Source organism: Tamandua tetradactyla, chromosome 16, assembly GCF_023851605.1.
Source record: "Tamandua tetradactyla isolate mTamTet1 chromosome 16, mTamTet1.pri, whole genome shotgun sequence".
Classification (NCBI taxonomy): Eukaryota; Metazoa; Chordata; class Mammalia; order Pilosa; family Myrmecophagidae; genus Tamandua; species Tamandua tetradactyla.
In genome coordinates, this window is record NC_135342.1 from 77,604,177 (window position 1) to 77,630,700 (window position 26,524).

A 26,524-nucleotide genomic window follows, 5' to 3' on the forward strand; every position below is an offset into this window, starting at 1 on the left:
AATCCAAGTTCCAATAAGACAGCTAAAAACCTAAAAATGATATGCATGATATCAGGCCCTGCCTATATGTATACTCCATGGCTTTATTGTAGGAAAGTAAAGCATTTCCACTGTATCATTGTAGACTGTGATTTTCATAGTATGCTTCATGAAATCTAGGAGAATAGAGGCCAAGTCTTAGATCCAGCTGTGCAGGGAATACTGGGTGGACACTGGGCTGGGGGTGGACCTGTTTGACATTGTTCCCATCCCTGCCTCTTCAGTATCTCAGTCCCCTTCTCTATCCAGTGGGGGATGGACTGGAACCATCTGGGAAAATACGTGGCAGGTTCTCTTGGCCAGCAGCAGGCATTGCTGATCAATCACTGCCTCCTTCCGGGAGAACACCTTCTCAGTGCTGGGCTGCTCCTGGTGGAGTGGGCTGCTCCTCTCAGGGCTGGGAAGAGGGAACCCTGTGGACTCAGTGATCCCAAAGGTTCTTTTGACACTGGAGTTCCAGGGTTCTTAGCACCCTGATGCTCAAGCATCATCTATCATCCCTGAATGGGGATTCCTCATTGCTTTGGACGGCAGTCCTGAACCACTATCCATTTAGTTTCTGCTAAGTGTTACTAAGCCACCACTTGAAATGTAAACTTTGCCAAATGTTTGGACTGTTGGATCTTCCCCTGTCTTTTACATGCAAAAGTTTTCCATTTTCTGTCATGTGGCCTGTTGTAAAATGTCACTCTCCAGCCTGCTGGTTGGGGTGGTGGGAGGGTTGCTTTCCGTTCACCCAACTCTGTTAATGCTTCATTGCATTAACAGAGCGTTTTCAGATCCTGTGCCTTTGATTGATTTCTTGAACAAATATTTACCGTATTTACTTCCCTCAGCTGAAATGGTTACTCTGGCTGACCATTCTGATAATCTACTTCTGTGGTACATTCTCATGTGAATAAGTCACTCTTTAAGTGATTGTTCTCTTTGTTTTCTATGAAGAAAATAATTCCCACAGGAAATTTTTTCTTTGGTTAAAAAATATTCCTTTCCTGTGGAAATGTCATCATCTTTTCAATCCTGAATACCTTTGAGTTAATTTGTACATGAGGTGGACCACAGCCCTATTGAATAAGGAGACATATCTGTCTGTGTATCCGCCCCTATCTATGTCTGTATGTCTGTCTCTCTCTCTCTCTCTCTCTATATATATATATATATCTGGTCTATCTACCTATCATCTATCTACCCATCTCACTACCTATCAGTTTTCTGGTTTCAAAAATGACTTAAGATGGGCAGTGCTACAGTGGCTCAGTGGGAGAATTTTTGCCTGCCATGCTGGAGATCCAGGTTCAATTCCCGGTGCCTGCCCATGTAAAAAAATAAAAGACTTAAGGTGACTCACTGTCAGTATGGCAAGGTAAAGCTAGATTAGGAAGTTGAGTGGAGAGAAAAATACAAATAGGAAAATAGGATGAAGCTAGGGGGAGGTTGGCTCCCATTGTGTTTGTCAACTGCGGACACGAGAGATGGATTGTAAAGTGGGGATCTTACTAACGGCAAAAGCAACAAAGGAAAATTTTCCAGGTGTTCAGTTCATAGCATCCATAGGGCAAATCATGCCAGGTGCTCAATTATTTCCTATAAATCTTTGGGATCAAGATCTGGCAGGTATACCATGGGTTCTGACAAAGTAAATGCACATGAGAGTTCATTCTGTCTGCATTATATTTACGTATTGTTCTGGTCCGAAAACAAATGGAAAAAACTCATTTTTTTTCTTTAAATAGTTCACTCTAAATGCCTTTTTCTTTCAAATTGAAGTGAAGAATGTAACCAAATATATGAATCTGGGGGGCATGACTGATGTAAGTTTCTCTAGGAAGGCTATTCACAGAAAGGCATGTTTGAGTGATTACAAATTATTCTTTAGGAAGTGCCTATGTTTTTAAGGTCACAGTCTTCCATAGGACACTTATTTAAAGCATAAATGCACTTTGGGATTACTGTCTCCAGCAACTTTGTTTTTATATTCTGAGACTCCATAACTTTAACCCTTTAACTAAGTAAAATGGCTTGAAAATATAAAGTATCCCTATATCAGTATATTTTGAATAAGTCTCCCAGGCTTCCTGATTCTTGACACACTGATTATTGGAATGATACTTTCAGGCACTGGGGATCCTTTCCCAGAAACTTGATGTCAATAGACCGGGAATAGACACAGTCAGCATGGGTAATTAATGACTTGAATGCTTAGCCCTAAAGAACCACACAGGACAGGAAACTTCACCAAGAGCCGTCTGGAGCTGTGGTTTTTCCACTTCTGGAGGGGTGAGGATCGGACTGGGCAGGGCTGGGAAAGTGCAACCTCGTCAGCAAAGAATGCCTTGGCTCCACTGGAAGACCTTGGACCTAAAGCCCATCTCAGACTCCTCCTTTCTTCATTGTTCCTTTGCTAGAGTTGGAAACAAACATTTGGACTAGAGTCCCTGAGGTGGGCTAATTCTAGCATCTCATTGGAATTTTGGGTCTCAACTCTGGAGTCATCAGTGGATGAAATTGCTCTATTACAAACAGTAAAATAAACATTTGTAGAGTGGAGTCTGCAGGTATACTTTCAGTTGCTACGCTAGTTGGTCTTCATGGAAATTCTGTATATTAGTCAGGGCAAATGACTTCTTATTTCCTCTTGGTGGGGAGGCACCTGAGGTTCAGAAAGGTGACTGTGTCTTTAGGGCACAGAGAAGGGCTTTTTGTAGCTGCTTTTTGTTGCTGTTACTTACTTCATATACCCCTTTCCCCACAGAAGCTGTACCATAGCCTCCAGGTGAAATGAGTTCATGCTGGGGTGTTTGGAAAAATCTGTATTCTATGCCTTTCTCTTTGAAACTTTCTGAAACCTTGGTTACCCAGGAAAGGAACAGGTTTTGTGGAATCCAGCACTTCTTCAACCTTATTTGTACCAAAATGCCTTTGGAAGCTAGTAATAATAAAGAATGCATTTTGAGATATCCTGTTCTAGAGCAGTTGGGACTTTGATAAGGTAAAAATACAAGGGCTGTTTCATAGTTATCTTTGATTCCCTTACATTAGCATATTAAGGATTCAGCACATTGTTGGAAATATTAAATGCCACTGGTCATATGCCTCGGGTTGCCTAGAAGAATCTACATATCAAGTAGCCTGCACTGTGTTCCTCCAAATGCTCATGAACTTATCAAACCATGTGTTCTCATTTTTGGATCCAAAAATAGCGTTCCAGAAAAAACACAAGTGGCTGCTGTTATTGAGAGTTGCCCATGTCATTGTGACTAACAGTGGCTGTGACATTGAGCAGACTGTGGGTTACACTTATTCTGGTAATCCTGACCTAAAGAATAATTCACACTTTAGGTTTCCATACGGTCAAGCAAAACAAAGACCCGCTCAAGAATGAAAGGATTTAGAAATACCAGGATCCTCTCGGAGGCTAGCAAGAGTGTAGACAACTATACGTACGATTCTTAGATATTTACTACAATCTTGGAAAGTGCTTGAAACTCGTTCTACTGTTCAGATAAGAAACGACAGACTCTGAGAGAATTGCTCTTGGTCAGGAGAGTTTTGACTCCTTGTTTATAACTGTTAGGTCAAATAGTCTGAGCCATGTGGGGTTAGAAGCTCAGTCTTTGGAGCCCCACTGCCTGGGTTCAACTCTCAGCTCTTCTCCTTGTAAATTCTGGGAGTTTGGGCAGTGGCTTAACCTCTCTGTGCTTCAGTTTCCTCATTTATATAATGGAGATAATAATATAATTTCTCCCTAAGGCTGTCATGAGGATTAAATAAGTTAAGAAAGTGTCTTGGTTAGCTAGGGTTGCCATCACCAAGTACCAAAATCTGGAGGGCTTTTAATGACAAAAATTTATTATTTCACAATTCTGGAGGCTATAAGTCCAAAATCAAGGTGTCAGCAAGGCCAGGCTCCATCTGAAACCTGTAGGGAGTGAATCCTTTCCAATTTCTGGTAATCACCACAATGCTTATCATTCTATGGTTTTAGGTACATCGGTCTGCCTCTCCCATCTTCACATGGCCTTCTCCCCAGGGTCTGTCTCTTTGCTCAAATTTCTTATAAGGACATCACTCTTACTGAGTTAAGGACCCACCCTACTCTAAGCCTCATTTTAACGTAGTTAATTACATTTGCAGTGACGCTATTTCCGGTCACATCCACAGGTACCAGGGGTTAGGACTTCAGTGTACCTTTTTGGGAGAGACAAGTCAACCCATAGCACAAAGGTATACTGCTTAGAACAGTGTCTGGCTTAGAAAGCATTTAATAAGAATTAGTCGTTTGTATGATTTGCCATAGGCACCCAGCTCATTTACCAAGATTGGTTCTGAGTGACATCTGACTGTTTCCAAAAATCAAATCCACTTTCCACGAACTAAGATTTTCCACCATAAAGGTTATCGGAAGGGGTGGGACACCTCTGAAGACATTTCTCATAAAGGAAATAAAAAGTATACCTGGCTAGTGATAGTTTGGTAGATTAAACAAGTTATGTCACTTGATGACTACTTTGAAGGGGAAAACCATCATGTCAGTATACACATTATGAGCTCATTATTTTACACATGCCAGAAGGGAGTTTGGAATTAGAAGGTCTAAAAAGTATAACAAAACCACTGCCTCTTGTTCTGTCACTTAGCATTTAATTAAAATAACTACGAAAATAACTAATTGGAATTCTCTTTTTTTCATATAACAATATGTTGACTGAGTTTCCCAAATTACTAAAAGCATTCAGGCAAATCTGGGAATTTGGATCTGTAACCCTTCAGCTCTTTTATTTAGAATGTTGGCATTTTACACTTGTGTCAAATATGATAATTATTTTTCACAGATATTGAACTTAATAGAGTAATTGCTAAACACATTTCCACATTTGGCTCTCTAAGACAAAGTTTGTAGAATTTGTGGGCTGTCAACGGTAACTTTACCATATATTTGCCTGACAATTGTCTAAGAATTATGTCTTCAATGAATGAGAGGGGAAAGTTAAAACAGAAGTCAAAACCATTGAAATTCTAATTGTGGACGACCACAGTTCCTGAGTTTCAAGTAAATTAGTCATCATGGATTGAAAACAAGCAAGCAAACCTAAAACAGATCAACCTCACGCTTACTAGAGCCAATTAGATATTCAAAGGAAAAGTCCAGTTTTTAATATGTCACAAATCACATGAATACATATGTGTTGGCATTAGCATTTTTGACAGATGTGGCTTAAAATAGAACAACTCTAAATGAAGGGATGGTGAAAAGTAAACAAACTGTGGAATGCAGACTGGGTTAAGTGATGGGTTTCTAATAGTTGGTGATATGCAATGCAGCACATTCATTATAAAGTGCACATATTCCCTGGGGTGATACCTGGGGAAAATGCTCACAAAGTGATGAAAGAGCTTTCTGGTTGGCGCTCAAGAAAACCAACTGTTTTATTTTAGAATTGAGTTGGGGATACTTGTAAGGTCTGGGCCATTATGAGCTCTCTCTCTGGGCAAGACCCCAGTGAGCTAAGACCTGGGTCTTTTAGTAACTCTGCAATTGGTCTCTGATCACTGGGTCACACACACTGCCAATCAGCTCACTGGGTGAGGGCCAAGTAAGGCCTCCTTCTGGACCTCACTATACTTGCCTCTGCATCACAAGAACACTTACCCACATGCTACCCAACTCTTCTCCAAGCTACTAACTTGGAGCTTTCACCATCAAGAGCCTCTGGAAAGTAACCCCTTTTTTTCCTTCCAGTGGGTTGAAGCCATATCATGCCCTGCCACCCCCTAACCAGCACCACCACATTGATAACCTCCAACCAGTCTCCCTGCTTTATGCTAACCCTGTCTTCACCAGCAGCCAGCACCATCACCACCCCTCCCCCACCCCAACTCTCTAATAAACATTTACTGACTACTTCTAATATCCCAGGCACAGTGTCAGCCAATAGCAAGTTCCTTTGCCTGAAGCTATTAATTCATCCATTCCTTCATTCAAACATATTGAATGCGTGTGGCATACTATGTAGTTTGTTCCTAACTATATGCCCAATATGGCAAAGTTTAGGCCCCAAAACAGCTGAAATTTTAGTGGGGGGTAGGGACAGTCATTTAACAAATAAGAATATAATTCAGGCAGTAATCAACTGAGGAAAATTAAGCAGAATAAGAGGATGGAAAGTGATGGGACTGCCTTAGACAGGATGGATGGGGCAGACCTTCCCAGAGGGGTCACCACTGAGAAAGACTGAGATAGAATGAGGGGTAAGTTTTGTAAATATTTGGAGGAATGCTCTCCAGCCAGAGAGAAGGGCAGTAACTAAGATCATAGTGAGATGAAAAAACAGCAAGAAGCAAGGTGAGGCTGAGCAAAGAGGAGAGTGGTGGGATGTGCAGGGAGCTGGTAATGGGATAATGATCATGGGCATCTTTTAGACTGTGGTAAAGAGGTTAGTTTTATAAGCCATAATCTTTTCAAAAACACAAAGCTGGTTATGTCGCTCTCCAGCATAATTGTCCCCCCACACCACCATCACATCTAGGTTCAAATCCATACTCCTTACCATGCCCTTCATTATTGGGTACCTTCTCACACCTTCAGCCTAACTTCCTACTGGTCTTTCCTTCTCCAAGACTCAGCCCCACTGGTTCTTCTCTCTGTTTTTGGAATACATTGAGCTCTTTCTCCTGCCCAAATCTTTGCATGATTTGTGCTTTCTTATCATTGAAGTATCAGCCCAAATGCCACCTTCCCAAATGTCAGCTCTTCCCTGATACCTTATGGCATCACCCCGTTTCATTTGCTTCATATGACATCTCAAAATATGACATCTTATTCCCTTCAAGACTAGAGGCTTAATGGAGAAGAGGAGCCTTATCTTTATCATTAACTGCATTCCCAGTACTTCCTATAATAGTTGCAGGCATATTGTAGGTCATGGTGGTTTAGATCCTGTAGGAAACAGACATCAAGACCGGATTAAACTGCAAGAAATTTATTACAGGAAATTAATGTGGGAGATAAATGCACAGGGAGACAGGGAGACTGGGAAAGCCATCAGACCAAGAGAATGTCAAGTAAAGGAGGGGAGAGAAAGAAAGAGAGAGAGAGAGAGAGAGAGGAAGAAGGTTTAGTAGGAATTGTCTTAGACTATTTTTCAGTTTTTGGGAAATTCAGCAAGGCCATTGGGAAGTCCTTGAGCCAAAGTAGTCCATCAAAGGAGCCACATTATGATTCTTTGGACAGTTTAGACCTGTTGAACAGTGAGGACAAGTTCTCATAGTACAGAGGAATGTTTGCAGAGATGGTACATTTGAAATGGCCCTTGGAGAGGAAGTGGGGTAGAGGGTGGCATTCTCACCAGATGACTCCACATGGACAAAGGAGTGGAGGAACAAAGATGGATGCTGCTTCCAATGATTGGGGTCTGGAGTCTGGAATCTTGCATGAGGTTGTTGCAAGTTGAGTTCCTTGGGAAGCAAACCCTGAGATGGAGTTTAGGGTGTAAACTGTTTATTTGAGAGTGTCCTTGGCAACAATCAGTATTTGGATGTGGGCTGCCCTGGGAGGGTGTGAAATTTTGGGTAAGGTAGTTTTCTATAACTAAGGCAGTCCTCAGAGGTGAAGACTGCCTGTCCTGCTTAGTCCTGGCAGCTTGAATAACAAGTCCCTCCTAGAAGGGCATTGTGGGCAGAACCTCAGAATGTCCAGGTCAGTTGGCTGGAGAAGCAGAGGGCGGATTGTGACAGGTGGTGACCCCTTCCTTGCTCCATGCCTCAATCCTCACGATCTCCCATTAGCTGAGTGGCAGGAAGAAGCCCAGGTTACCATGATGGCAAGTGGGGACTTTGGAGTTTGTATAAATTACAGCTGAAGCAGTGGCAAACTTGAATGGGTAATGCATTTACCCATGGTCCCTAGAGTATACTAGAAGACAATTTCTTGGTGTTTAAAAGATTATCTTTTTAATAATTCATTGATATTAACAACACAATACATCAATGGTTTACACCAAAGCAATGTTTTATCTACAATGCACTTCTAAATTGAAAGGTACCGTAAAATAGCACTTAACTTTTGCAATCCTTGCATTATCTAAAGCTCAGTTTCATATTTGTTTGATGACAATGAATATCCTGTCTATTTTATTATCTAGAACAAGCTCTAATTTAGGAATTCAGGGATAAATGAGGTGATGCATGCAGGTATGTGGCATGTATATTTGAGAGAGTGTGTGTGAGTGTTTGTGATTGTAACGGTTGAGTACATGGGTGTTTGTTAGTGTGTATGTGAATATATGTGAGCATGTGTGAAGTTGAGTATGAGTGTGTATGAGAACCTGTGAGGATGAATGAGTGTGTCTCTGAATGTGTGAGGGTGACTATGTGTATAAGTATATGTGAATGTCTCTGGATGAGTGTGTGAATGAGGATGAGTGTGTGTTTATGTTAGTATGTGTGTGTATTTGAGCATGTGAGAGGGTAGGTGACTGTTTAGTGAGTGTGCAAACATTTGAGTACAAGCGTGTTATCATGTTTCTGTGCAAGTGTGTGAGGGTGAATGAGTGTGTCTGAGTGAATGTGTAAGCATGTGAGTGTGTACAAAAGTAACACGCAGGCAGGTTTGGCCTTAGGACTTACTGACAGCATTTTCATATCAAAACCACAGGCTTGCAGTTAAGCTCATCTGCATTCCTGCCTCAGCTGAACCGTTTGGTTTGGTGTGAGCACATTGCTTTGCCAACCAGGGAACAAACCCACAATTTCCTCCTCCAAACAGAATCCAAAATGAATCATTATGCTTTCAGTACAACTAGAACTGAAAAGTAGCCAGATTCCTCCTTTTTAAACTTGTTTGCAATGATCCCATAATTTCCTGGCACCTGGTATTCTGAGTGATGAGGGCATACAAGGGATTACAAGGACAGAAAGGTCAGCAGGGGCTTCCCATTGCTTTTAGAATAATTGTCAAAATCTACACGTACAGCCCATGCCATCTAGCTCCTCTGTTTCCTTCCAGCCTCTCCTTATGCTGCTCCCTCTCCCCTTTCCTCTGTGCATTCAGATTCTCGATCATACCATGCTCCTCCACCTTGGCACCTTTGCCCCTGTCTTCCTCACTGCCAGGACTGCTTCTTCCGGAGTCCCTTTCAGATCACCAATTCACAAGTAAATCCCAACACCACCAGGAAACCTTCTCTGATGCTCAGATCAAGTCTGAACATTGCGTGTGTGCCCACAGCCCTGCCTCTAGCACAGAGCTCATACCCTTGTCAATATTTTTATGCCTCATGGGCTGTAAGAACTCTGAGGACAGGTCCACGCTTGCCCAAACCCTAATGGGTGTTCAGTACGTAGAGAATGTGAATAACTGACCATAAGAGTGAATGAAAGTGAACAGCATTTAATAACACACACAGGCCAAGCAGGGTAAACTCTGGAGAGAGTGAAGTAGAGTTGAGATTCGCTTGTTATAAAATGATCCTTGCTGCAAGAGTTTCAGCAAATTGGTGAGGCCAGAAGCTAGTATTCTTTGGTTGAACCCTTTCAAGAGCTTGGCTGCCTAAGAAGACAAGAGGAGAGAAATAACTCCAGGGGTGGTTAGAACTGAGAAAAGCGTTTTATATCTCTGTTTTGTTTTGTTCAGTTTTTCATTGAATAAATGAGCCTTAAATGTGTTTGTTAGCTGCCAGGAAGTAGCCAGTGGAGAGGGAGTGATTGAAGATGAGTAATTGATGGGACAGTGTCCTCAAGAGGCATGAGGGATGATGGATCAAGAGTGTGGGTCAAGAAGCGAGTCAAGGAGAGGTCAGTGCCAAGGCAGGTGGCATTTCTCCCCAGTCTGCAGGCTTTTGTGTGAAGGATGGAGGAGGCATCAACCATCAGCTCCCTGGTCTGCAGGCTTTTGTGTGGAGGATGGAGGAGGCATCAACCATCAGCTCCCTGGTCTGCAGGCTTTTGTGTGGAGAATGGAGGAGGCATCAACCATCAGCTCCCTGGCTGGCTAAAGGTCAAGAAATTCTCCAGCAGGAACTTCCCCTTGAAGGAGGCTCTGAGTTAACTGTGGGGATTAAGCATAAACTAAAAGGAACAGGAAAGTCCTAAGTACTAAATATCAAGAATAGTTCCTTTTCAGATCAAGGAAATGTTTCTGAGAGTGATCTGGTGGCCCAGAAAGTGGAGGGAAATTGCTAGGCACTTGGGGATGATAGTAATGTCCCTCTTTGTGACATTGTCTCACATGAGCTGATACACACACACGCACACACACACACACACACACACACATATTTTCTTCCATGATTATGCTTCCAGAAGGAGAACATGATCTCCTGGAATCTGTTGTGAACAAGACGAAAAGACTTTTTGACCTTCTACTGGCATCGCTTTGTTATTGCTGTCACAGCTTGTGTGCAGACAGCTCAAGGACCCAAATTACGAGTGTCCATGAAATCCTTTAAATATGATTAACCTGCGCAACAAAATCTTGGTGGAATGGAGAGAATTTGTCTGATAGTGCGTGTGTGTGTGTGTATGTCCATGTGTGTAAAATGAATATATGGATTTCTTGGGTAGCAGGGAGCAGAGGTGGAACAAGTTAACTCTGTGTTTCATCTAGGAGGTCTTGACAATGATTGTGGTATACTTTGAGAACAAGGGAAAACTAAAATATAAATATTTGGTGAACAAGCAAGTGCATGAGTAAACATAAAGGTGAATAGATCCGAGAAGGAATAAATCTACCCACCCATTGCAGTTTAGGCTCTAGAAGGACTTTCTCTCCGAAGAAATACATAGCTTGGGGCATAATGAATACATAATGAATCTTTGTGTAAGGAATAGATGAATGAGTGTTGGGCAGCCAATGGATATTTATTGGATTAAATGAATAAATACCTGATGAACACTTATAATAGCATATACTAGCTGCATCACAAGTTTTAAATAGATAAAGAAGGCATCAACTATATACTAAGCCCTGTACCAATTTCCAAGATATAACCACAAACCAAACAGTCATAGATGCTGTCCCATGGAGCTTAGGGTCCAATTGATGGTTCCATTGAACTTACAGGACACCATTGCATCAATTTCATCTATAGGTCACCATTTTTGAGCCAATAACTTTCACACACATGACCCTAACACTCCCAGGATGTTATGAGTAGCCCCATTTTCCCTGATATAAATCTCGGCGATTTCTTTCAACGACCTGCTCAAGGTTAGAGACAGCTATTTGGTGGTGGAGGGGAGGGAGAGCATCAAACACAGGTGTATCTGATTCCAAGCTTAGGCTGTTGTGCTCACATCACGCTGCTTCTCATTTGCCCAATTAAAGTATGAAAGAACTAAAAGACGCACATCAATGGACTTGAGGTGATTTGTAAAAGTTGAAAGGACTGCTAATTTTCGTAATTCCTGTAGACTTCACACACACAGGTGTCCTAAACTCAGAGGGATGTAAAGCAGTCCTTTATGTTCTGAGGGTATTCCCCTCCTAAGTTAAAAATCAACGAGTCTGCTAGGAGGAAGGGTTCCCTGGGGATTTGCTTTATAAAAATAAACAGAAATCAATTTTGACTTGTTTTCTAATCATGATAAATGAAGCCAGGTTAGAAAAAAAAAGTCCCAGAGTTAGTTGAGGATCATTTTGCCAGGATGCATTGGTCTTTGACAAGCAATTAAGAAGCCCTCTGATTGTGCCTGCCAGTGCCATGGCTCAGCACACTCCTGATTAATTCTCATTTTCATTCTTTCCATGGGATTTATTTACTCATTTCACCTGGAATGTGTTTAGCTTCTTAACCTCACCTTCATGCTTTCTCACGTGCTTCTCTTCTTGGCTCCCCACTGCTTCATCTACTCATTAATCAGTGCCATATTTACTCCTGCTGGTGAGGCACCATACTTTGTTGGCATCCATTTGTTTAGTCATTCACTATTCCTTATTTCCCTCCCTTCCATCTTCCTCTCTCTCTCCCCACCCCCTTCCTTGCTTCCTTGCTGGCTGGCTTACTTGCTTGCTTCTTTCCTTCCTTCCATCCATCCAGTCATTCGTCCATCTATCCATCCATCCATCTATCCATCCATCTATCCATCCATCTATCCATCCATTTAGTCATTCATGGGTGAGTGTTCATCTAATGTGAGCTGTCAGTAGCAGGTTGGAATTATATATCTGTGGGGAGGTTGAAGGTTGGACAAATTGGACTGATTTTGGAGAGTACGGAATCCACACCATGAAGTTCATCACCATGGCTCTCAATTATTAAGCTCTTTCTCTAGTCCGGACACCGTGCCTGAAATTTCTATACATTGTTTCCTTTAACCTTTGCAACCACCTGTGAAGAAAGTAATAGTCACTTTGCTTTATAGATAAGGCTACTAAGGTGCAGAGAGTTTAAATCACTTGAACAGTAAGTGGTGAAACCAGCTCTCAAGCTTCTCTCTTGAATTCTTGATGGGATACCCCACTGCAGACACTAATGAACACATTGCATCAACTGTAGCAGTTGTACTAGACACCTTCAGTGTAAACTATTTTTCCCAATACCTTGGTTTAATTGAGTTTGTATCGCCACCCTAAGGGAATATGACCCCCCAGAGCTGAGATTGCCAACCATGTCATCCCTCTCTGCCAGCCCTGCCCAGGGGTTAGAAGTGATCAGTTGGTGTTTGGCCTAGGAAGGGCCTTCAAATGCTCTGCCTGTTCCTAGACATTGGGCCTGCCTACACATGGAGTAGGAGAACTAGCTTATGGCCTCAGTTCTGGAATGTTATCCTAAACTATTTCTCCTATTCTAATTTCATCCTGATTCTGACTCTCTCAGCTACTAACTGTGTCTTTCACTTCATCTCACCCTGGGAACTTTGGCCCTTTTCCTCAACTTTTTATTTATTCTGATTTCCTGTGCTGCCTTGGGACAATGATTTTCATAATTCAAATGTCCTGGGAATTTTCTACGTGGAACCCAAACTCTAGCGTGTTTTCTCTCTCCTTAGGGTACAGTACAAATAGGGAAATGGGAAACGGACATTTAGAGGATACTACAAGTGTTAAGGGCTTTACTATGAAGCCCTAGAATTATCCTTAGAATATTTTAATGAGATAGGAACACTAAGGTTTGGAGAAGTGATGTAGGTTACTGACTAACTTACTAACTTACTAAGTAGTGGTAAGTGGGAATTGGACCTGGTTCCATCTACTTCAAAGCAAAATTCTTTTCTACTCCTCTGAACATCATAGGATCCTATCATTTTCTTCTCAACTGCTTTTTCTGTTGAAATGATAACCTGTCATTAACATATTTAAGCACACAAACTAAGTGGTGCTAATTATATTTCAAAAGGTGACAAGCAATTTAGACTGAGATTTAAAGAAAAATACATGCCTAAATATAACTTGGCATTTTTGACAATAAATACAAACTTTATCAATCATGGTTTTATTTAACCCTGATATTTCTTGGATGGATACAACATTTTATCAGATTTGAAAACATATATATAGTTTTGGGAAATGTGGGTACGTAAGAATATTTGGCACCCAAAGCTCTTTTGCGTAGACTTCGATTTAGTCTCTGATCTTCTCCCTAAAGAGAAATTGAAACGGAAATTTAAAGTTAAGTTGGGAGAAGATATTGGGTTTTCTTCTACACAGCTCTTATTAATTAACATCCCACAGAATGCTTTATCCTTTTACATTTTGTGGTAAATTAAGGCAGAGAACAGTTGCCTCCCCACAGGAAGCATTGATCTGGGGAGGAAGGAAGCACCATTTTTGGATGTGCAATCATACATCCTAGTCTTTGCCCTGTGGCTCTCCATTGCTTGAGCCTGCCTCACCCCCGTCCCCATCAGAGCATGTTGTACCATGAAGAACATTTAACTGGAAGTCAGTGTTACTAGGACCACCTTCTGCCCCCGACCAGGAGGCCATCAGTCCTGCTTGGCCATAGTTCCCCATGAAGAGAATGTGGCATTCGAAGTAGATGAAATTATGAGTCTTTCACGGCGCCAACAAGCTCTCTGACTCTAATTGTTGGACTATGACTCTTCCCTAGAAATGTCTTACTGAGTCTTGGAAATGCTTATCAGTGATTTTTCAGGGGAAGCGGGAGGAAGCAGAGGGGCACCAGTAGCACAGTGAACTATGGCTGCTGATGGCAGTTTCTCATAATGATAGGGACACTAATAAGAGGGAGGAGTTGAGAACTACTGTCATAGATCATCTTCAGAATGACTTCTTTAACTAACAGATGATGCTATTGAGTACCAGAGAAGTTAAGTAATTTGCTCAAGGTCACACAGCAATTCATCATATACCTAAACACTTAACAATAAAATAAATGTTAAGTAATCATAGTTTTAATTTGATAGTTTATTAAAGAGGATCAAAGTTACCAGAGGGGGAAAAAACAAATAAAATTTGTGATACTATAAAATGATTTTTGTTTCTGTATTTGAAGTCTGATAATATTTTTTAAAATCACCTCTGATGGAAAATGAGGGTTTCCTGAATAAAAATATACAAAATAAATGAAAAGTTTCAGATTTTTTTTATCCCTTAAACCAGCACTTTTTGAAAAAAATACATTCTGTGAGTCATATAAGTTTGAATTTTCTAGTAGACATGCTTTAAAAAGTAAAAAGAAACAGATGAAATTAATTTTAATAATATACTTTATTTGAACTATCATACCAAAATATTATCCTTTCAACATATAATCAATATTACAATAAGTTACTGAGATAGGCTGCATTTCTTTTTCACACTAAGCCTTTGAAATCCGGTGTGCATTTTATACTTGCAGCACAAATCAATTTGGACTTGCCACAATTCGGGTACTTTCTAACCACGTATGGCTAAGTGGCTACCCTATAGTACAATGAAGCACAAAGTCTTCAAAGTTTCCCACGTACTTTTTCCCTTCCCAATTTCTAACTAAAGTTATGTTTCAGAAAAATATTAAATAGAATTACTCTGATTATGCCCACTTGCTTGGAAAGATGATCCTTTATGTTATACTTTCTTAAGAAAGCTGGGGACGTTTCTGCATATTCCATTTCAGGCTTTCAGATTTTCAGAAGCCCTTTATTGGAAGGTGTTCTATTTTACTGGTTGCCAGAATGCAATATACTGGAAATGGAGTGACTTTTAAAAAGGGGAATTTAATAAGTTTCTAGTTTACAGTTCTGAGGCCAAGAAAATGTCCCAGTTAAAGGAAGTCTATAGAAATGTCTGATCTAAGGTATCCAGGGAAATATACCTTGATTCAAGAAGGCCGATGAAGTTCAGGGTTTCTCTCTCAAGTGGAAAGACACATGGCAAACACAGTAAGGGTTTCATCTCTAAAGGAAAAATGAGGGTTTCCTGAACAAAAATATACTAATAAATGAAAAGTATCAGATACCATGTATTCCTTAAACCAGCACTTTTTGAAAAAAATATATTCTGTGAGTCACAGAATACATGGCAAACACGGTGTCATCTGCTAGCTTCTTCTCCTGGCTTCCTGTTTCATGAAGCTCCCCGGGAGGCATTTTCCTTCTTCATTTCCAAAGGTCGCTGACTGGTGGACTCTCTGCTCTCTCAGAATTTCTCATTGTCTCCAAAATGTTTCCACTTTTATAGGATTCCAATAAACTAATCAAGACCCACCCGAATGGGTGGAGACATGTCTCCACCTAATCCACCTTAACAACCACTATTGATTGAATCACATCTCCAGGGAGATGATCTAATTATAGTCTCAAACATACAGTACTGAATAGAGATTAGAAGAAATGGCTGCCTTTACAAAATGGGATTAGGATTAAAACATGGGTTTTCTAGGGTACATACATCTTTTCAAACCAGTACAGAAGGCTTGTAACATAAACTTCTCCCCACCTGGCAGCCCAGGTGACATGATGGTACATTTCACACATGGTGGGGCCTTAGTCCTGGGTCTAAGTCTTCCAGGAAACCTCTTGTAAACTCCTTGGAAGCTATCATGGGCCAATTTATATTACTACTTGGTATCTCCCACGCCCTGAAAAAAATGGACGACCATAAGAAGCTATTTTCTTGCTCAAATACTAGGGAAAGAGTAATGGGACCAAAGCCAGGCTTCTCATTGCAAGAATTTAAATGTGTGAACACACCCAAATTGCCAAGCACATATCAGAGGTTCAATACAAGTTTCTTCCTAAGATCCTTCACTCTAGCTCAAAGGTCATATCTACTCAGTAACTTAATTTGGAATACAGAATTTTAGAAACAGAAATGGGATCTAAAAACTGCCTAGGTCAGTGGAATCCTTTCTTTAAATAAAATCTGAATCATGATGAAGCCCAGAGAAGGAAACAGAGCACAGACAAGTGGTGCATTTGGAGAAGGGTAGGGAGGCCCAGAGGGATCCCTATTCCCTCTATTCTTTGCCTTGACCAGGGTCCCAGAAGATTTCTGAGACAGTCCTAGGGTTCCACAACCCTCCTTGAGCATAAGCACTTCATTTTTTAGATCAAGAGCCTGTGTTCAGAGAGTTTCAGCCAGTTACCCAAAGTCACACCAAAACTTGAATCAGAGCCTTACTTTCTACAGAGTGCCCACACTCTCAGCCCAGTGATCTTTCCATCCCTAACACGAGCCAGTGTTATTTTCTTCTTTGGAAGGAGAGAAACAACATGTTTCATGTTTGGCAATTCTTCAGTTTTTCAAAACTATAAAAGAAAGTTCAAGGTGATGTCCACTCCATGACAACAGCTGTGTCATGGAAGGTGGAGTGCTCTGTTTCTGAGCACAAGGGCCTCTGAGCAGCAGCCTCGGGGTCAGGTGTGGGAAGAGAAGGCCCCTCCTGTCCAGGACTTGCTCTGAACTCTCCTTGCCGTGGCAAGGGCCATGTGAATAAAAACTCTGTTTCAATTCCTTTTTGCACAAATATTGTCCCCCAAAGTATACACAATGCATGTTCAAATCCAAACCACGGTCTGAGGCCCTCTGTTGTGTCCCCCAAAAGTATGTCTGTACCCTAACCCCCGATACCTCTGCATGGGACCTTATTTGGAAAGAGGGTTTTGCAGGTATAATCAAGTTAAGATTAGGTCATACTGGCTGCTGAATCACTATATTAAAATTCCTTCTAGCCTCCAGTGTTTTGGAGCAGCTAGGAAGGAAAATCTTGAGTTGGTGAAATGGTAGCTGATGGCATACTCTGGGATATATTCTGAAACTACTTGTGGATGTGTGCTTTGAAAATTATTGCTTTTTTCTTTCTTTGCTTTGTATATATGTTATATTTTACCATAAAAAAAAGTTTTTAAAAAAGATTAGGTCATACTGGATTAGGAGAGGGGCTAAAACCAACATGACTGTTTTATTTATAAGAAGAAGGAAATTGGAACACAGAGACCTACAAAGGGAACATGGCCATGAGACGATGGAGGCAAGGATTAGAGTTATATGTCTGTGAGCCAAGGAATGATAAGGATTGCTGGCAGATACTGGGAGAGGCAAGGAAAGACTCTTCTCTAGAACCTTCAGAGGTAAAAGAGCCCTGTCAATACCTTGATTTCAGTTTCCTAGCCTGCAGAACTGTGAGAGAGCAGATTTTTTCTGTTTCTAGCCACACATTTTGTGAGAATGCATTACAGCAGCCCTAGGAAACTAATAGGTTCAAGTTACTTTTCCTGGTTTCTACCTATAGAGTTCTGCAGCTGGAACCTTCTTTCCTGCCCAGAGACCAGGTCTACAGTAAGATTAGAGGACCCTCTATAGGCACAAGCTTTTCTGCAGGAGACACTGATCCAGCCTCATACTACTTCCCTACCGCTTGCCCTTGTGTCTGAAATATACCAGTCATTCTGCTCTAAGACCCTTCTAGAAGGGATATATTTTACTTGATTTAAAGCCATAGGTTACTTGAGGGAAATGAGATGGTTGGATTTATTATGCTCATGATTCTATTGGTCCACATTATCTTTAACCTACAGAAAAATCCTGAGGAAAGAGAGATTGGGGGTGGGTAGAGGAAAGTAAGTTTTAAAATGAGAAAGGTAAAAGAGAACATATAAAACCATTACCTTCCACAGGTTAGTGCTCCATGGATGCCAAAGGTCATAGGTAGACAGTACCTGTGGGAGGAAGTGCCTTCCCCAGGAATTCACATTTACAGAAAAGTTCAGAAGGTGCCAGATGTAAGACCAAGGTGGGACCAGCTGGAAATGAAAACCCCTCCCATAGAGCAGGGGTGTTCAGGCACAGGGCCAGTGTTCTCCTGGTTTACCAGGAAGCCATGTGGCTCACTAGCAAAGGGTCCACCCTGCCAATGGGCAACAGATAAATGTCTTTTTAAAATGCATTAAAAATACACAGGGAGGGATGGGCAATGGTGGCTCAGTAACAGAGTTCTTGTCTGCTATGCCAAAGATCTGAGTTCAATTCTTGGAGCCTGCCCATGCCAAAAAAAAAAAAAAGAAAAAAAATCCAGGGAAAGAAATAAAAAAAAAAAAGAAGAAGGATTCAGGGAATATATAAGAGTTCATTCCCATTTTAATAATTCAGAAAAACAAATAAACAGATGTGCCCCTTTCCTCCCTCCAGTGTCTTTCCTCCCTTAGAGGTAACTGCCAATGTTAGATGACAGAGATCCTTCCAGGCTGTATTTTGGACATTGAGACAGATCCATGTGTGTCCACTGATATGTAGAGTCTTTTGATATAGATGTGTACTATAGAAAAGATATCATGATTAAAAAGTAAACAAAGAAAAAAGAAGAAACATGTCCCAAACTAGAAAGTTTTTGTATAATCTCAAACCTCAGATGAGATAGGAAGGATTTGGCAGAGGGAGTGTGGGTAGCTATCTTCACCAAACATAGGCAAGTAAGAAGAAAATGAGGAAGCATCATGGAGGGGATCACCTTGAACAGGGACTTCTATTTAGATGGAGCAGTTGTACCAATTAGAAGATAATTTTTGAAATGTAATACATAATTTAATGTGATATACTTAAATGAGAAAAAATTCTAGATATCAAAAGCTTGATTTTGAATTTGTAAGAATAAGCAGATGTACTGAAGAGAAAAATAGATCATGATTTGTGAAGGAACACCCTCACAAATAAGGCAAAAAATAGAGGAAAAAATGGAAATCATGATTAAAAAGACAGGAGAGGGAAGAGGAGTGAAGTGGGGTGGGTGGAGGGGCGGACGTGGTGGCAATGCCAACAATGAAACTTCTTGGAGGCTTTTTTGGTCCCATTTGTGAGATCACTGTTGTCCTTAATAAGGTGTTCTAGTTTGCTAGCTGCCAGAATGCAATACACCAAAAACAGAACGGCTTTTAAAAAGGGGAATTAAAAAAAAAAGGGGGGGGGGAATTTAATAAGTTGCTAGTTTACAGTTCTAAGGCTGAGAAAATATCTGAATTAAAATAAGTTTATAGAAATGTCCAATGTAAGGCATCCAGGAAAAGATACCTTGATTCAAGGAGGCTGATGAAGTTCAGGGTTTCTCTCTCAAGTGAGAAGGTACATGGCAAACATGGTCAAGGTTTCTCTCTCATCTGGGAAGGCACATGGTGAGCACGGTGTCATCTGCTAGCTTTCTCTCCTGGTTTTCTGTTTCATGAAGCTCCCCAGGAGGCATTTTCCTTCTTCATCTCCAAAAGTCACTGGCTGGTGGACTCTCTCTTCTTGTGACTATGTCATTCTGCTCTCTCAGAATCTCTAAATTTCTCCAAAATGTTTCCTCTTTTATAGGATTCTGGTAAAGTAATCAAGACCCACATAGAATAGGTGGAGATGTCTCTATCTAATCAAGTTTAATCCCCACAGTTCATTGAGTCACATCTCCTTGGAGATAAGTTAATCAAGTTTCCCACCTATAGTGATGAATAGGGATTAGAAGAAACTGTTGCTTTCACAAAACGGGATTATGATGAAAACATAGTTTTTCTAGGGTACAAACACCTTTTCAAACTGGTGCAGGTGGGGAAACCAGGAAAATGGCAGAAATGAAAACTGAAGCTGGGAAAGTAGAAAAACACTATCTTATCTATGACGGGGAATCTGTTTCAGGAAAGGTAAACCTAGCCTTTAAGCAACCTGGAAACAGGCTAGAGCACCAAGGAATTAGAACTGATTTGTAGGTCAAATTGAACTTTTCAATGACAAGAATAATACTCTTGTAAACCTAGTGATAGAACTGGCTTTACCTGGGGAACTGACTCAGAGCAGAAGTGATGACTTTGTATTCAGGCAAGTTGAAACATCATATGGACCTTACGTTGGTGCCAATGCCCACTTGTGGTATTTTCTTAAAGGGCCAATAGTAAGAAGGCTGGCAGACTTGGTAAATGACTATGATCTCCCTGTACGCCACCTTGTCACCTATCCTCAGGGGAGCAACTCTATGACAATGGAAGTGGCATTCTACACATAGAATTTGAATATAATAAACCAAAGCATCATTTAAAGAAGGTGATTGTGGGAAAATTTGCTTTTAATTAGGAAGAATATAAATCCAACATATGAGTTACAACTGCGCAAAAAAGAGATCACAGGAATTGGACCCAGTGCTGCAACAGAAATGGTCACCAAATATGAAATAATGGATGGTGCACCAATAAAAGGTGACTCAGTTCCAGTAAGACTATTTTTTAGCGGGATATGACCCAACTCCAACAATGAGAGATGTGAACAAAAAATTTTTAGTAAGGTAATTTTTTAATCTAGTCCTTATTGATGAGTAGGACAGAAGGTACTTCAAGCAGCAGGAGATCATTTTATGGAGAAAGACACTTGAAAAGCTGAGGAAACAGAGAATAAACTCTCACCAACCATCTGAATCTCCAGAATCATAATATTTGCTGAACAGCCTGAAATGTGAACTGAACATGAGAAAAAAGGAAAGACAAAAAACTCCTGTAACTATTAAATTCAGCAGGTTAAAGATGGTTATGCCATGTAGGGGGGAAAAGGCCAAAATTTCATTTATAATAGTCTTCCTTTATCCTACAGTGCTACATATATTTTATGATATAGCTCAATGTTCTTCATGTATATATATTTTAAAAATTGCTCCTTTGACACACTGGGACTTTCTTAAGCTGCCCTTTTTTTTTTTTAATTGTACTTTGATTTGATGATAAGCACTCAGATATGCCTAAGTGTAAACATTAAAGATTTTCCTGTGAGTAGGCTGGTATTTATAATTTTGCTTTCTTTCTGCATAATGTTGATTATAAATCTTTTTTCCTCCCTTTTCATGCTAATGATTACTTCTTATTCTCTATATGCAAAAATTAAATATTTTATGTTCAAATAAAATTAGAAAACCTGAGTAGCACTTACATTGTGCAGAGATTTAAAACAGTATCTCAATTGAAAAAAAAAACTACTAAATTTCTTTTATCTAAGTTTGAGAAACACATATAGAGTGTTTAAATGGTGCATCTGAATTTACCATTCCATGGCTTCCTGAATTTGTATCCTCTTAGAAGTCTTCTATCATATGAACATCAGATTTTTTTTTCCCAAGGTTATATTCTTAGAGAATATATCTAAGATATGTTCTATAAAAAATGAGAGTTCAAGAAAAGACAAAGAGGTGGAGAAGAGGCAACAATCACAGAAAAAGTAGAAATAAAACATCCTAAGATGAAAAACAACATGCATTTTCCAGATCAAAAGATGAATATGGAGAAAATATTTGTAAATCATATATCTGATAAGGGTCTAGTATCCAGAATATATAATGAACTCTCACAACTCAATCACAAAAAGAAAACCTAATTTAAAAATAGGCAACTGGAATAGGCATTTCTTCAAAGAAAATATAAAAATGGCTGAGAAGCACATGAAAAGATGTTCAACATCATTAGTCATTAGGGAAATGCAAATCAAAACCACAATGAGATACCACTTTACAACCTGGAGGGTGGCTAGAAAATAAGAAAAATAACAAGTTTTGGTGAGGATACAGAGAAAATGGAACACTCGTCATTGTGGTGGGAATGTAAAATTGTGTAGCTGTTGTGGAAAACAGCTTGAAATTTCCTGATAAAATTTAACATATAATTACCATGTGACTCAGCAATTCCACTCTGAGGTCTTTCCTCCAAAGAATTAAACACAGGTATTTAAGTACTTGTATACAAAAGTTCGTTGGAGGCATTGTTCACAATAATCAAAAGTGGAAAAAATCCAAATGTCCATTACCAGATGAATGGATAAACAAATTGAAATACATACAGTTAATAGACTATTATTCAACCATAAAAAGGAATGAAGAGCTGTTATATGCAACAGTGTACACAAACCTCAAAAACATGCTAAGTGAAAGAAGTCAGACTCAAAAGGTCATGTATTGTATTACTCAATTCATGTGAATATCCAGAATTGCTAAATCCCTGGAGACTCCTAAATCTGGATTGGTGGGGATGAGGTAATAGGGGGAGGGAAGGATAGAGACTGACTGCTTAATGGAAATAAGGTTTTCTTTTAGGATGATGAAGATATTTTGAAGTTGAGAGAGGTAGTGGATTCACAACATTGTGAATGTACTACAGGCCACTGAACTGCACACTTTAAAAGTAAAGTAGTTAATTTAATTTAATTTTATGTGAATTTCGACTTGTTTAAAAGAAATAAACCATGAAAAAAGAGATAATGCTATTAGCATTTTCCTGCAACTTGTATTTTAACTTTGTAAGTAAGTATGTTTATATCAGCTTCATTCCTTTTAAAATACATATTACATTGTTGCATATGGATAGATTTATATATGATTACAGATGAGGAGATCTTTAAGGGTTTTTTTTTTTTGCCATCTGATATGTGGCAGATGTTACTAAAGTTCATCAATGTCTGATTCTCTTCTGCTTCCTGGTCACAAAGATGTGATCTCCTTGAAGGTAGCCACGTGCCATAATCGCTGGATGGACTATTGAGATGTCTGTGTGGAAGCAGCACATGCCACATCCAGGCCAAAGCATATAACCACCAAGGTTTCATCCTCCAATCCTTTCTGCCCCATCCCATTGAACAGTGAGCACTTACGTTGTTGTTATGGTGACTGGGAGGAAAATGACACCTTGGTTTTCTGGGTCACTGGGTGACTGTGGTGGATAGAATACTGCTGCTTTCCTGCATGGGACATCCTTGTTGTTTGAAGTCATGGAGACTTTGGAGTTATTTGATATCAGGGCATCACCTAGTCCATGCTGGCTGGTTCTCACAGCTGTGAGCATCCCTGTACATGTTCTTTTGTGCCCCTAGGAGAACACTGCTCCAAGGGTGAATGCGTTCCGCAAAGTCAAAGCATTAAATTGCTTTTAAAGCATCTTTTCATGCATCTACCTCCCCCGCCATCTTTTGTCCCTTGGCGCCTCCACATTTCTTGATTTTAGGCTCATCTCTGTTATTTATTCATGGCTTATTAGATAACTATCTTCCCTGGACAAACCAGGAGCTCCCCAGAGTCTGCCAATTCTTTTGCCAAAGCCCCTAGTGTTAGTGATTATTTCATTAAACTCCAATCTCAAGGCTAATCCCAGCTGGAAAATGTGTTCTATCCTGTAAGAAGCCTCCCAGGTTCAGTCTCAGACCACTAAACAGGTGGGGTGGGTGTTTAGTGGGGCCTTTTGGTGGCCATAGATGATGTTATTTTTCCTCTGCACATTTCTAGTGTGATTCACACTGTATAAAATGGATTCTCTCTCAGCTCGGCTGTGCTAAATTAGAGAATGGGATTTCCAAAGCCCTGTCTACTTCTACGGAGCACAACAAGAGTGTTTACTCCTACTCAAAGGCCAAGGATACTGTAGGCTTCCCAGCTGATGTGTTAACTCATCTTTTATCTGCAGCCAGGGGGGTAGTGGATGGGGTGGGGTGGTGCCTATTTCTTCGGCTAGAGATAGGGAAGGATGCTGAGGGTGGTGAGGACTCAGAGCTCAGCCCAGCAGCCAGGCAAGGCCAGCCCAGTCACTCCTGCACCACGGTCCCAGGGTGGGGTAACATGGTCCCAGGGTGGGGGAACCCTGGAACTTTCATTCGTGGGATGCGTGAGAATGTCTGAACAATATGAGGGCTTTCAGAGTGCTCAGTGAATTCCATAGCTTCCCTGGGTGCTAACATTCTTTACGAATTTCTTGCATTCACACATCTCGTCGTGGTGTGAGGCATAACGTGGTTTGTGTGAAAAATAAACTTTTGCCAAGAGAGGTAAGCCAGGAGTCTATTGCAGCTTCAAGGAACTGTTTCTCTACTCAGTTGAATTAACCACTTTATTTATCCTTTTCTTTGCGTCATGCTTCTCCCCTCATCTCACAAAAGGATGACTGCTTGATGCCCAAAGCATTGAGTCCTGGGAGAGGGGGCATACAGGGGATTCTGCAGAGACTGAAATCTGAACCTTAATGTTGCCTCCTGTTTGCTGTATAATCCTGGAAAAAACACCACTCCCTTCTGACTCTCTAAAACGGGGTGCTATGGATTGAATTTTGTCTCCCCAAAAAGACATGTCTATATTCTAACCTGTAGACTTGTGAGTGTGACCGTCCTTGGAAATAGGGTCTTTGCAGATGTCATCAACTTAAGCTGAGGTCATACTGGAGTAGAGTGACCCTAAAAGCATTTCAAGATTTAAATTGAACTTAAGGGCTCACCCATAAATCTGATATGGCCGGTGTCCTTACAAGAACAGGAGAGACACAGGTAAGGGGAGAAGAAGGTGTGAAGATGGAAGAAGGTGCATCTGTGAGCTGAGCAACGCCAAGGATGGCTGGCACCCAGGATGGCCAGCAAATGCCAGAAGCTGGAAGGGGCCAGGCAGAATGTTCCTCTGCAGGCCCTGCTGATGCCTCAAGTTTGGGCTTTTGGCCTCTAGTACTCTGAGACAATGCATTTCTGGTGTTTTCAGCCAACCGGTCTACAGTACTTTATCACAGCAGCTCCATGCACCTAAGACATGGGCACAGAAACGTGCCTACAGAGTACTGCAGAGGGATTCAACAAGCTGGCCCCAAACAGATAATGAGAATGCTCTGAGGATTCATGAGGAGCTGTGCTCAAGGGCCCTGATGCAGGTAGCACCTGGGAAACTTGGGCATTTAGCAGATGTGCTTCCTTCTTGTGTGCCTCTTCACTCACCGCCAGACAAGGGCACACTGAGCCTCGATCCCCTGCAGCCTCAGGACACAGGCTCCTGCTTGGAACCCTGACTTTTCCTGCCAAATTCCCCAAGACTCTCATCTGCCTGATTGGAGGTGACACCACCAGCACATGCTGCCTGCCTGGAGCCTTAAATGTGCCTGGTGTTCTGGCTGCCCTCCGCCTTGAGCAGCTGCCCTGCACTTACTTCAGGCTCCCCTCCTGAACCTCAGGTGCTCAGAATTTAGCCCTAGTCCATTCCAACTCTTCATCTTGCCGCCCTCAGAAAGCCCAAGTCCCATTTGTCATTGTCCTCCCCCCAAATCCCCAACCCACTTCCCACATCCCTGGTCCATTCCCCTCCTCTGAGACGTCTTTAAAAACTGCTGCTTTGTGTTAACATGCAAGTAGGATTGTCTTGTTTCTGAATTATTTCCTAAACTCATCAAGGATGGGAATCAGCATTACCAGAACTTTCTGTCCCATGTTGCAGAAACTAAATTTGAACTAGCTTAAAAAAATTAAAATAGCCTATCATATTGCTTTCTTAAATATTTGAGGATCTCTACAATACACATGTGGAGTTCAAATAAATATTAAGTGAATGCATGAATGAATGCAAACAGGTTGCCATTTTATCAAATAATTGGAGTGGGGGTGGGGTGGATCTTCTGATCTAATGCAAAATCCTTTTCCAGATCAAAACCTTTCTTTAAGTAGATGAGTGATTAATATGAAAACAAGAAAAGTGCATTAAATGACTTGATCAATGTACTTCTTTGACCCCACAGAGGAAGGAAACATCTCAAATTTGCATCTTCCATTGCTGCATTTAAGGAGAGCCGTGGCTCTTCAAATGTTTGTTGTCTCAACTTTGTAAAATCAGTATTTAGTTCCAATTCAAAACGCATGAGATCGGGTGGGGGGCAATCTCATTATTTGCGTGGGTGAATGAAACTCTGGGTAAATGTTCACTTAATAAAAAAATTTCTTGCTTTTTTGTATATATGTTATTGTTCACAAAAAAAAGAAAGTCGACTGTGGTGATAAAAAAAATATTTAAAGTTTTTAGCCTCCTATATTCTGGAGTAGCTAGAAGGAAAAAGCTGAGAGGATAGTATGGTAGCCCATGACAAACTCAGGGATCTGTCCTGTAACTACTTGTTGAAGAGTGCTTTGAAAACTATTGCTTTTTTATTTCTTTGCTTTGTATATATGTTATACTATACAATAAAAAAGTTAAAAAAAATCAGTAGAAATGGAATATAGATTTAAAAATGGACTTTATGTGGTCTAAAAAGTGTTTTCTGCTATGACGTAAATTATATTGTATATATTCCGAAGGGCAGGAAGCAGGCTGGGGAAGAT

The 26,524-nt window shown here is 40.7% G+C and overlaps 1 protein-coding gene and 1 pseudogene across 6 annotated transcripts in view; both read left to right on the forward strand.

The window, feature by feature from the left end:
• Nucleotides 1–26,524, forward strand: part of CDH13 (cadherin 13) — a 1,150,740-nt gene that overhangs the window by 264,129 nt on the left and 860,087 nt on the right. The gene's annotated exons all lie outside the window — the stretch shown is intronic.
• Nucleotides 19,293–23,277, forward strand: LOC143659829 (vacuolar protein sorting-associated protein 26A pseudogene; annotated as a pseudogene).